The sequence below is a fragment of the Sphaerodactylus townsendi genome, linkage group LG03 (assembly GCF_021028975.2).
Source record: "Sphaerodactylus townsendi isolate TG3544 linkage group LG03, MPM_Stown_v2.3, whole genome shotgun sequence".
NCBI classification, from domain to species: domain Eukaryota; kingdom Metazoa; phylum Chordata; class Lepidosauria; order Squamata; family Sphaerodactylidae; genus Sphaerodactylus; species Sphaerodactylus townsendi.
In genome coordinates this window covers 64298080-64310097 of record NC_059427.1, presented here as the reverse complement: position 1 = coordinate 64310097, position 12018 = coordinate 64298080, and the positions used below count along the sequence as shown (strand labels likewise).

General features: G+C 41.3%; 1 protein-coding gene across 3 annotated transcripts in view; it reads right to left on the bottom strand.

Moving 5' to 3' along the window:
* The window catches only part of SFMBT1 (Scm like with four mbt domains 1), a 101961-nt gene that overhangs the window by 48281 nt on the left and 41662 nt on the right, over nt 1-12018 (bottom strand). Inside the window, exon 2 of one of the 3 annotated variants that reach the window (XM_048488143.1) lies at nt 2624-2760. The exons of the other annotated variants lie outside the window; for them this stretch is intronic. The gene's annotated coding sequence lies outside the window, so the exon portion shown is untranslated. The remainder of the gene's footprint in view (nt 1-2623; nt 2761-12018) is intronic. 3 annotated transcript variants of the gene reach the window in all.

Here is a 12018-nt window from a genome sequence, read left to right as displayed (position 1 = left end):
TTGGTAACTGTAATTTTCATTCAGCATGATTTTTAAAGCATCAGATCAATTATCTCAGGCATATCACTGAATACCTTCCCCCCCCCCCCACAACCAAAACCCCGCCAGCTAAGACTGTAGTCTAATGCATGTTTTTTAAAATTAGCCCAATTAAATGGGACCTGCATTTAAATGTACCTGCACAAGATTGGACAGCACATCACATACCTATTCATTTGTTTCTCTTTGAATCATTAGCTAAGAAGCATGCACATTTACATAGTATGACTATCCAAGGTATATGCTTGCCACCATTAAATAAACAGGGTACTCAATTATGTCTGTGGAAAGCCCTGTCAAGTCACAGCCAATTTAAGGTGATTCAAAAAAGGGACTTTCAAAGTAAATGAGAAGCGGAGGTGGTTTGCCATTGCCTTCCTCTGTGGAGCCTTCCTTGGCATCTCCTATCCAAATACCTACCCTGCTTAGCTTCCAAGATTTGACAATAATATGTTACCTTCTCTTCCTGAAGTCATTTAGGTAAGGCTAAAGAGTCTGCAGTTTTTCAGTTTAGAAAAAATACAGCCAAGGTGGGACATTATATAGGTTTATAAAATCACTAATGGGGTGGGAAAAGTGGACACAGAGAACTTTCTTTCCCTCTTCTATAATAGTAGAACTCAGAGGGAAATCTATTGATGAGCAATAGAGTCAGGACAGACAAAAATTTACATGTCTTTACTCAGTGAGTTATTAAACAGTGAAATCCAGAATCAGACACAGTGTTGGCCACAAGCACAGACTGCATTAAAAGGGGATTTGGCAGACTTGTGACTATCTATGGCTACTGTACCGTGTCTCACTGAAAGATAAAAGCTTAATTGTGACCAAAAAACCCTCTTCTTCCAGTGGAACAATCTGCTTGAACATCTGCTCCTGAAGAGCAACAACCACAGTGGAGCATTCCATAGGAAGAAGAGGTGCATTTGGTCACAACTGAGCTTCTACCTTTAGCATGGAAATTAAAATGAATTTGTAAATGTTTTATTTCTTCTCTAATTTCTTTACTTAGTCAAAAAGATATCACTGAATCACCTTTGAAGTCTATGTTGTGAGGATGGCAAGGCTAAATCTTTACCTTTTAAAACTATACGAAGTACAACAGCAAAATCTCTATCTTGCTAAAAAACAACCAAGCATTAAAAAGCCCCTTAAAACTATCTATTTCCAAAAAAGGGAATTTCTCTTTTTTTGGAAAATACTCTATAGAGAATCCTAGCCTCCTAAGTATGGAAGTGTTCACCACTTGACTTTATTTCAATAAACAGTTTAAATTAGATTTGGGCGCTGTGTGGTTTCCGGGCTGTATGGCCGTGTTCTAGCAGCATTCTCTCCTGACGTTTCGCCTGCATCTGTGGCTGGCATCTTCAGAGGATCTAGCCACAGATGCCAGCCACAGATGCAGGCGAAACGTCAGGAGAGAATGCTGCTAGAACACGGCCATACAGCCTGGAAACCACACAGCGCCCAAATGATTCCGGCCGTGAAAGCCTTCGACAATACAGTTTAAATTAGAATTTTAAAATATTGTAATGCTCAAAGCTGGGATGTGAAATGGAATATTGTATAACCAGATCTTGTCAAATCTTTGAAGTTAAGCTGCGGGGTACTTGTAAAGGGGACTGCCAAGGACTACTCTGCAGAGGAAGGCAATGGCAAACTACTTCTGCTCAGTCACTTGCCTTGAAAATGTCACATGGGGTTGCCATAAATTGGCTGTAACTTGACAGCACTTTGCACCAACAATACTCAGTGCCACAATTTCCACCAAATCCACTAGGGCAACATCCCTGGGATATCTGGATTTTTCTGACAGACAAGGGGGGGGGGGGGATGAAATAGAAGATAATTTTGAACGCACCAAAAAAAAATCAGCACACACATGTGACCTCCCAATGCAAGACATTGTCCCTTTCCGCACATATGGTTTAAAATGTTTTGGGGCAGGAAATAAAATGTTTCCTCCAAAGAGTTGTGCTGTTCCCCCCCCCAAACATTTTACTTGAAGCCTCAAGACGTTTTAAATGCATCCTCTTTTCTAGCAATTCTTTTGGCTTTTAAAATAGGGTTCATTTGCCTGTTTCCCAGCCCCTCTGCCTTCCCTGCTGTGCATCACTGCCCCCATTTTGTGACTGCAGAAGCCCCCCACCCTGTTTTTGAAGCATTTCAGAGCACTTCTGAAATCTGAGACTTAATCTTCTCAGCATCAACTACAGAAGACTCAGGGAACAGCAGCATGAGGCTGTGAAGAACAGAAACACTGATTTGTCCACACATTGGAAAAACAAGGAAAAACAGAAATCATTTCAAGGGGGGGGGGGGTGAATGTGAACAAAAAACATGTTATTAGGGGAAATCTAAAATGTTCTGAAAATATTTTAGGTGACTTGTGTGGAAACAGCCAATAAAAAAGCTTTCATAATGCAGTTATTTTCCAATCAGTTTTTTATGATATTTTATTCACCACTCTCGCTAGGTAGCTTTTCTCTCCCAGACTTCAGATTAATATGACAAACTCCCATGATTTTATGGCGAATAGAAGTGTTCATGCATTCTAGTAATAAACACTGAAATGCTAACAAACCTTAACATACAGCTGTTTTCACAGCAGAGCAATACACTGACAGTTGGGTCATACTGCAGTCCACACACAAGTGCTTGCGCAGCAAAGGAACAGTTTTTGGAGGCCACACAGTCATAATGATGCTGAGTCAAGATCAGCTGCAAAAGAATTCCAGGTGTTGTCAACCGAGGTCTTAAGCATAGGAATTCAAGTGCACCAAACAATCCAAAAAGTTGGGTGCTGTTGACTGGCACGACATGAAACAATTCCTGTTGGAATATGCACTGTTGATCTTTAAGCTACCTCTGGGCTTCTGTCCTATAGGGAATTGGGGCGGAGGACAGTGTTAATGTAGACCTCTTGCTGACTAACTGAAAATATGTATATCGCAGTACATTAAAAAAATCAATACATTAAGGTTCCCCACCTACAGACACCTGTGACTGGTAGTACAGTCCTAAGCAGAGCTATATGCTCAAAGGTGGGATCCAGCAGGTTCTCACAGGTTCCTGAGAGTAGGTTACTAATTATTTGTGTGTGCCAAGAGGGGGTTACCAATTGGTGATTTTGCCACGTGATTTTTGCCTTCGTTACGCCCCTCCGCTAAGCAGTAGTGCCCAGAACTTGAAGCAGCCTGCACCTGCATGCAATAGTTTCCTGCCCAAGGACCAGTGCAGCGGCTGCGTCCTTGCCACAGCCCCACCCCCAAAATGCCCGGCCATGCCCCCATCGTCCCCCGCCCAGCCCCACTGGCGCTACGCCACAGTTTGAACCCCACCACCATGGGAACCTGTTACTAAAATTTTTGGATCCCACCACTGTATATGCTCCTAAGTTTACTGAAGTCAATGAGTTTAGAACTGTACTCTGGCAGTCCAAAATTGTTTCCATCTGCTGCAGCAACACTTGCACCTAAAAATATGATGCTAATACCCTGAAATCCAAACATGTCGGAAATCCTGGACACAAGCAGCTCTTTGCATCACTGTAGCTACATTTATCTATAGGACTGGGATATCAGTTTGCCTTGATTTTTTTCCTGCAATAATTTAACTACCTAATAGTCAACCTACTCAGTGAAAATTGAATTCATACTTCAGGAAACCTGCCCCAGAGATTAGCATGTTAAGCTGATCAGAGGGCAAATATGCGATATAAATACTTCAGTAATCATAAACATTAACTTATCCCTATTCAACAGCTATTAACAGAAACCAGACAGGATTTGCAAATGCCCAGGAGTTAGTTGAATGTTTTATTTTAATCCTAAACCTCAGTATCAACAAGAAAGCCACCTTGCCACCTATTTATGTGCAGCTATGATCACTAACAAGTGAATAAAATTATAGGGTTTTTTGTGAAGGAGTATCATACTGTGACAAGAGTTTACCAAATGATAATTAACCCTGATGGAACTGACTGTATATGCCAAGACCGGTTAAAAACACCAAATATTTATTCAGCATTCATGTTAGTGTGTGTACAATTGGGAGATAACAAATTAACTGCCAATTAACCAATTATAACACATAGAAATGTCAGCCTAGGAATCCATAGTGTACACCAGAAAGCTCTTGGAAAGACGTTAATAGTCTCAAAGCCAAAAGACTAGTTCCAGAGATCCTGACACAAGGACTGTAAATATTTATCAAACTCTACTCTCCACACTCGACTGACAGACCTTTCTGACCCCAGAATTTAATCCTGAGGCCACAAGACCTCTAGCCTTTGTGGAAGGCTGTAGAAGCCTAGAACTTGTTTCTGGAGAACAGGAGAAGTCCCAGTGGACTGGAGGAGGGCTAATGTTATCCCCATCTTAAAGAAGGGGAAAAAGGAGGACCCTAATAATTATCATCCAGTCAGCCCAACATCAATACCAGGGAAGATTCTGGAGCAGATCATTAAACAGATGGTCTGTCAGCACTTAGAAGGGAATACTGTGATCACAAAAAGTCAGCATGGGTTTCTGAAAAACAAGTCATGCCAGACTAATCTTATCTCTTTTTTTGATAGAGTGACAAGCTTGGTAGATGAAGAGAATGCTATGGACATAGCATATCTTGATTTTAGTAAAGCTTTTGACAAGGTGCCCCATAATATTCTTTCAAGTAAGCTAGTGAAATGTGGACTAGACAATGCTACTATTAGATGGATTTCTAATTGGTTGACTGATCAAACTCAAAGGGTGCTCATCAATGGCTCATCTTCATCCTGGAGAGAAGTGACTAGTATGGTTCCACAGAGTTCTGTTCTAGGCCCTGTGCCATTCAATATTTTTATCAACGACTTGGTTGATGGAATAGAGGGCATGTGACACCAATAGGAGGGATAGCTAATGCCCCAGAGGACGGAGTCAGAATTCAAAATGACCTGGACAGATTAGAGCAGTGGTTCTCAACCTTCCTAATGCCACAACCCTTTAAAACAGTTCCTCATGTTGTGGTGATCCCCAACCCTAACATTTATCCATTTTACAGATGGAGAACACTGATGCAGAGAGTCTTAGGCGACCCCTGTGAAAGGGTCATTTGACCCCCCCAAAGTGGTCCCAACCCACAGGTTGAGAACTACTGGATTAGAGAGCTGGGCCAAAACAAACAAAATGAATTTCAACAGAGATAACTGTAAGATACTACACTTAGGCAGAAAAAATAAAATGTACAAAAATAGGATGGGTGACACCTAGCTTGACCACACAACATACAAAAGGGATCTGGGAGTCTTAGTAGACCACAAACTGAACCTGAGTCAGCAGTGTGATGCAGTGGGCAAGAAAACCAATGCGATTCTGAGCTGTATCAATTGGAGTATAGTGTCAAGACTGAGATACAGATGTAATTGTACCTCTCTATTCAGCATTGGTTAGACTTCACCTGGAATATTGTGTACAATTCTGGCCACCGCAATTCAAGAAGGCTACTGACAAGCTGGAACGGTAGGTGAGATAGGTGGGGCTGACAGAGTTTGGAGAACTGTGACTAGCCTGAGGTCACCCAGCAGGCTTCATGTGTAGGAGTGAAGAGGGCAACCAAAATGGTAAAAGGTCTGGAATCCATGCACTACGAGGGGAGACTTAGGGAGCTGGAAATGTTAAGTTTGGTGAAGAGAAGGTTAAGACGTGACATGATAGCCATGTTTAGATATTTGAAAAGATGTCATGTTGATGAGGGAGCGAGCTTGTTTTCTGCTGCTCCAGAGACTAGGACCACGAGTAATGGGTTCAAGGTGAAGGAGCTGAGGAAGGAAAAGAGATTCCACCTAAATATCAGGAAAAAAACTTTCTGATTGTCAGGGCTGTTAGACAGTGGAATGTGGTGGGGTCTCTTTCTTTGAAGCTTTTTAAAGAGAAGCTGGTTGAACATCTGTGAAGAGTGTTCCTGTATATGTTCCTGCATTGCAGGGGGTTGGACTTGATGGCCCTTGGGGTCTCTTCCAACTCTATGGCAGATTTTGCATGGGCCAAAAACAGTTGTGTGAAAACAGTGTAAACCCTTTTACACAAGTTTAAACCATTTTACACCGTTTTCACACCACTGTTTTTGGCCCATGTGGAATCCGCCTATGATTCTATGATCAGTCTGACAAACCCATACCAGCCCATGCATATATGTGTGATGGAATTGTTTATTGTTTGGAACAACTTTTTTTTGGTATGCTACTTTGGGTCCTTCCAGGGAGAAAAGCAAGTGGAAAATAATTATATAAATAATCAGCCTCTTCTCCTTCCTTCATTAGCTCCATAGATGAAAGAGGCAGAAAGTGTGAGTTTGTTCCCTTCTTTACCTGGTTGCAACTTCCTATACAGGGTGATTATTAATCCACATGGATCCCCTGACCTCAGTAATAAACTTTCCCAAAGTCAGAAATGACTGCTGTATGGTAGGGAACACAGGGTAAATCTGCCTTCTGCTTATGGACTTACCATGAAAGTTCCTACTACTCAGAAGAGAAGAATCTTATGGGCTGGAACCAAGCTACAAGATGCTCCCCTCCTAAATAAGAAATCAATGGATTCCAAACATAAGGGGTGTGATTTCCCCCAGCAAGACAAAAGCTAAAGTAATCTGTATTGTATATCTTATAGATCCAACCCCTATGACAACAAATAATTTAATTCCTTAGCAGAAAGTTACAGTGGTACCTCGGTTATTGTTGACTTCGGTTTTCGTCAACTTTTTCTGGGCAAAATTTGTCTCGGTTTTCGTCGATTGCCTTGGTTTTCGTCCTCAAACCCAGAAAAAGTTTGCCCAGAAAAAGTCCACGAAAACCAAAACCTGCTGGGGTTTGCGGAAGCCCAGCTGGGAGGCAGAGGAAGCTCCTTATTTGGGCAGTGACTCCCCCTGATGTCACTGCCCAAATAAGGAGCTTTCTCTGCCTCCCGGCTGGGGTTTGAGGAAGCCAATTAATCCCTTCGAGACACTTTTTGGATTGCCTTGAACGGATTAATTGGATTTACATTGATTCCTCTATGGGAAATGGTGCCTCAGTTTTCGTCGATTTCGGTTTTCGTCAATTCCTTTCAGATGAATTATCGACGAAAACCGAGGTACCACTGTACAACTTCATGCATTTACCCAAATTTAAGGCATTAAATACAGCAGTAAAATTTTAAATTCCTGCCCCAGTGCTTTACTTACTCCAATCTACATAATTTACCTCCATGTACTTCTATCGGTGATCCAAAATATGAAATGTTAATATAACCACTAGTTGGAATAAAATATTTTGAATCTACCATGGAGAGAACAAAATGGAGTCTACTTTAGCTTCATAGCTTTGCTTTGTTTTTGAAAGTCTAAAATTTATGAGACTAGTAAATCTGAGTAATATATATTTGTGACTAAATGTTAACACAGAAGTAATATATATTTGTGCACTAAATGTTAACAAAATCAGCTAACCAGAAAAAAAATTAAATGGCTATTTAAACTGAGATCCAACTAGAATCTGGAAAGAAGCCTGAAATGTAAAATGGCAATAATTCTTATTGTGGTATCTATTCCTCTAGCAATTGGAACATGTTCTACTGTCTATGCACTTATCTGAACACCGCTTTCACAAAATGAAACACAATACATTAGTAAAAAGAACTACACTTGTTTATAGATGTGATATTTTAAAGTGAGCCTATCATTTGGGAGCTCTTTTAACTCACTGAATTATTTAGAGAAGTTGACTCCTAGGCAAGAGAATGGAATTAGTAAAGAGACTTGGAAAAATTAATGGGGATTTTTTGCCACTAGAAGATGCAGACATCTGCATACAGAACAGTGCCTCAAGAAATACACAGTATTAGAGCTATGCTGACTGATCACACCTTCATTCTTTCCTGGATTGAGTTTCCAGAAACTAATCCATACCTGATCTTCTATCACTGTCCAAGTTTAACAGTAGACACAGAAAGATCATCAAAGGAAGAACAGAAGTAGTAGTTTGAATTTATACCCCACCTTTCTCCACTGGCAGCTTACTCAAGGCAGCTTACAAACACCTTTCCCTTCCTTCTCCCCACAACATATATACTTCATTCTCCCATCATTAAGGAATTCTACGCCTAACATGTGAGCTTGTTTTCTGTTAAATAACAGTTCAACTCAGATCTTGGAGCTGGTTGCTGAATTCCTGGGAAGGGTTTTGGATTGTTGATCCTTTCTGGATTTCAGATGTTTTATACTGCTTTTTGATTTCATATATTGTATTTATTGATGCCCATTAAAGGTTTATGAAATTAACAAATACCCTGTGAGGTAGGTGGGGCTGACAGAGTTCTGAAGAACTGTGACTAGCCTGAGGTCACCCAGCAGGCTTCATGTGTAGGAGTGAGGAAAACAAATCCAGTTCACCAGATAAAAATGCGCTGCTCATGTGTAGGAGTATGGAATCAAACCCAATTCTCCAGATTAGAGTCCACCACTCCACCACTCAGATTAGAGTCCACCACTACACCACACAGATATCAAAATCTACTGATGGTACTTCCTTTAAGCTGATACACAGCTTCTTTCAACTGCTTCATAAATACTGAACAAGAGGAGAGACAAAGTTAAGTTGCGAGAACATCACAACTTGAAGGCCCCTTCTGCACGGGCAAAAAAAGGGGGGCTAGCAGTGGTATCAAACCCATTTTGAGGGAAAACTTCACACGGATTCCGCTCCTAATGTGAGTCCACCCTGTGCCTTGCCCCCCCAGGGTTTTCAAGAATTACACTATCAGTGATTCTTTGGTTTTAATGCAGGTTGCAGCTGCTCACAAGCGAACAGCTGCTCAGAAAGCGCTTAACTCGGCTGAACTTCCCTTCTTTTTTCTGTCCGTGCTTCTCAGCTGTGTAGCCATTTAGGGGCACAGGGACATCAGCATGGCTGTGGAGGTCCATGCCTGCCTGCCTGCCCGGGTAGCTACACAGTGGAGGGAGGTGAGTAGAAAAAATGCACCTCCGTGCGAAGGCGCAATAGCAACCCACATTGCTTCTGTGGGCTCCGTTTACTGCCTGTACGGAGGCACGCGAAAGCGAAAACAGGAGAGCGGGTTACTTTATCCCAACTGCAACTGGTTCTGCCTCTGCTACATGAAAGGGGCTGAAAACAACCCTTCTAAGAATGAACATGAACACTGCAAAATGACCCTGACTGGTAATCTCTTATGGAATCCACAGCTTTTTTAAATGCACATTAGCAAACACTAGCAGAATAATTTGCCAATTCAGACAAAGCTGATATTTTTTGGTTGCGCTTGGTAGTCAACCATTATTTTCTACTAGACTGCTATAAAGCTTGATCTCACCCACAATGCCACTTGTAAATCTCTACATTATCTGGACTCCCTACTGTGTTAATGAAAATTCAACTATTTTTATACTAAATGTTTATTTTGTGCTTTTGCAAGGAAGAAGAGTTTGCACTCATCATTATGTACTTTTAAAACCCTCTCAGCCTAATGTAACTCACAGGATTGTTGTAAAGATAATACTGCAGAGGAGAGAGTGAGATATACCTCCCTGAGCTCCTTGTGGAGAAAGAATTAGAGGATTTCAAAACAGAAGCATCTACTGTACATACTGGCGTATAAGACTACTTTTGAACCCTGGGAAATCATCTGTAAAGTGTGGGGTCATCTTATACGCCGGGTACTCTTATATGGCGAGTATATCCCAAACTCTATATTTTAACTGGAAAAGTGTGTGTGTGGGGGGGGGGTGTCGTCTTATACGCCCAGTCGTCTTATACGCCGGTATATACGGTATTTCCTTCTTGGAGAAGTTCATTTCACATAAAGATCTAACTAAAACTTACATACATGGAAGTGCGAGTTCCGTCCCCTCATCACCCCTGCCTCAGCTGCAACCAGAAATGATGTTCTTGCGGAACGGAAGATCCCCAGGAAGAGCACAAACGAAGAGTCGGGGACAACTTTTTGTAGGATTGGGATACCAGTGTTTCCCAGAAAATAAGTCAGGGTCTTATATTAAGTTTTGCTCCAAAAGATGCGTTAGGGCTTATTTTCAGGGGATGTCTTATTATTTTCCATGATTTTGCGTGCCCCCCCATTTGACCAGATCAGCTGCGCCAGGGAATCTGTAACTAGGGCATATTTTTGGAGTAGGGCTTATATTTCAAGCATCCTCCAAAAATCCTGAAAAATCATGCTAGGGCTTATTTTAAGGGTGAGACTTATTTTCAGAAAAACAGGGTATCAGCAAAAATTATTCAGAAAAGCTTTTTAATTTTACTGTGGCAAGTCTGATTTCAGTTTTTAAAACTCCTCTGTTAGATAACACACAATGAGAAGCATAATGTGGTGTTTTTCTATGGCAGTGCTAGATGAGAGAGCACTGTAATTGTTGGGAACTATCTGGGACTCAAGTAAATAGATCATACAACAAGTCAGTGTGGCTCTTTAGGTCAGTCTGTCTCTGTCTGGGACTAGTTAGAGCACCCGTTGGCAACAGTATTGTATATGGTAAATATGAACAATCTAGACATTTATTCACTCAAGGTAAGATTTTCCACTACTGCAAAACATTCATATAAGATGCGCACATTAATTAAGCTTCACTGAGTTCAATGGGGCTTGTTCCCAAAGCTGAAATTTTATGTACATTTATCTGGGAGTAAGCCCTACTGAACTCAATGAACCTTACTTCTGAGTAACATACAGGATGAGGCTGTCAAGGAAACAGGATAGGATAACACTCTGCATTAACTGCAAGTCTTATGTTCCCCTATCTTCATACATCCAACTGTTGTATTTGCGTATACTATACACCTCAAACCAAAGCACAGTAAGAAACCAGATTTAAGGTTCGTCTTCCCACCACCCCTCTATCCAGGCCCAATACATGCAGGGATTCTTAGTTCAGCCCTCAAGATGAGAAACAGCTGATGCTGAGATAGTGGCAAGTGCTTTTTATGGAAGACTAATGGTAACATAGCAAAAGCCTTCCTTTAAAGGCCTCTCTGTCACTGATATCTTGCATAAACTTACCGACTCCCAATTCTCATAAAAAACAAACAGCTCTTCATATAGCACAAACCACTCTGGTCTCTTTCAAGCCACTATAGGGCAGATTAATCACCACAATGGCGACAAGTCAGCAAGATTCAAGAGTGCTGATTGGCTCATGTACTTGTGATGTTAGAATTGCCAAGAAAGGAGGAGCCAGATATGTTCTGTGACAGTTGACAGATGCCCAGTAAGAGGTGGAGGTGGGGAGTATGAATAGCAGTTGGTGATTTAGGAAAAGAATGTGCTCTAGTAAATTCATTATCTTTGTTCATTTGTACCCTGCCCTTACCTGGCAAAGCCAGGCTCAGGGCAGCTAACAACAAACAATATGTACATAAAATTAAAACAAATAATTAAAACCATAAAAACCAAACCTAAACTATTAGTTATGAACAGATGGTACCTTAAAATATATTTATTACTCCCTACCTCACCTAAAGAGGAAACGTTCTCACATGGTGACAGACTGAAAATGGCAATAGGCGGGACAACAGTTAACAGTGACCTTGTGGCTTCAGAAGAAGGAAGACAGAAAATCAAAATGCCCAGGAAAAAGAAAACAAAAATGGAAAAGGCAGAGGAGGGAATGAGGAAAGGAAAGAGGAGAGGAGGGAGGTTTACTGTTGCTGCCCTAAACGGTAGGCCTGGCCAAACATCTATGCCTTACAGACCCTGCAATTTTGGACTAAGCCTTGTAGGGCATAGGTCTCACTAGACAGATAGTTCCATCAGGCTACAGCCAAAAATGGATCCAGAGTCAATGTGTCGTCCAGGAAAGCTTGAAGTTGCTTCGCCACTGCTCCTTCAACCACCTTAACCAGAAATGACAAATTCAATACTGGGCAGTAATTAAATGGATCAAGAATATCCAACAATGGTTTTGTTACCCAAACTGGTCTGGAGTTTATTCCCT